We start from the raw sequence: 647 nt of genomic DNA, 5'->3' as shown, positions 1-647 counted from the left end.
GACCAGGATGGTGGGGTGTGCTTCACCTGACGTCAAAGCAAAAGGAAGTTGGCCGCTTTACACTTACACAAGTCTACATTATCATCATTATTCCTGTGACCAGACGAAATTACAATTAAATCACTCGACTTACTGTTCGGAGACTGACAAACTCTGCACAATAATATTATATTTGTATTATAATTTATTAGCTTTAAATCTCACATCGCTGACACTGATCGTAAGTCATAAGATACCGGAAGATTATCTATGAAACAGGTGTACAAAAAATAAATAAAAAAATAAATAACATTGAAAGCTGTATGGAAATATGCCACTGGTCCCGCTAGATGGCGCTTGAAACTCAGGATACGATGAGTCACCTGCGGACCACCTTTTGGCATCAGAAGCACGTGAACATGAGGAAGCAGAGGCATTAGTGAAATCTAGGGGCAGCACAGCTGAAGATAGAGGTGTCACTTTAAGAGGCGTATAACACTGAATTAATGAATGCATGTATGATATTTATTTATTGACATGGTATGAGGGAGGAAAGATTAACTTAATGACAAGTAAAGATGGAAAAATATCCAAATATCGATAGTATTGTTACAAACACTGGCATCAGTATCTTTGTTTCTATCTTCAAAGTCCAGTATTTATCCTAC

This window comes from Pundamilia nyererei, unplaced genomic scaffold, assembly GCF_000239375.1.
Source record: "Pundamilia nyererei isolate P.nyererei 1_Seehausen unplaced genomic scaffold, PunNye1.0 scaffold00026, whole genome shotgun sequence".
In the NCBI taxonomy this organism is placed as follows: Eukaryota; Metazoa; Chordata; class Actinopteri; order Cichliformes; family Cichlidae; genus Pundamilia; species Pundamilia nyererei.
The sequence above is the reverse complement of the archived record's forward strand: the minus strand, read 5'-3'. Positions refer to the sequence as shown.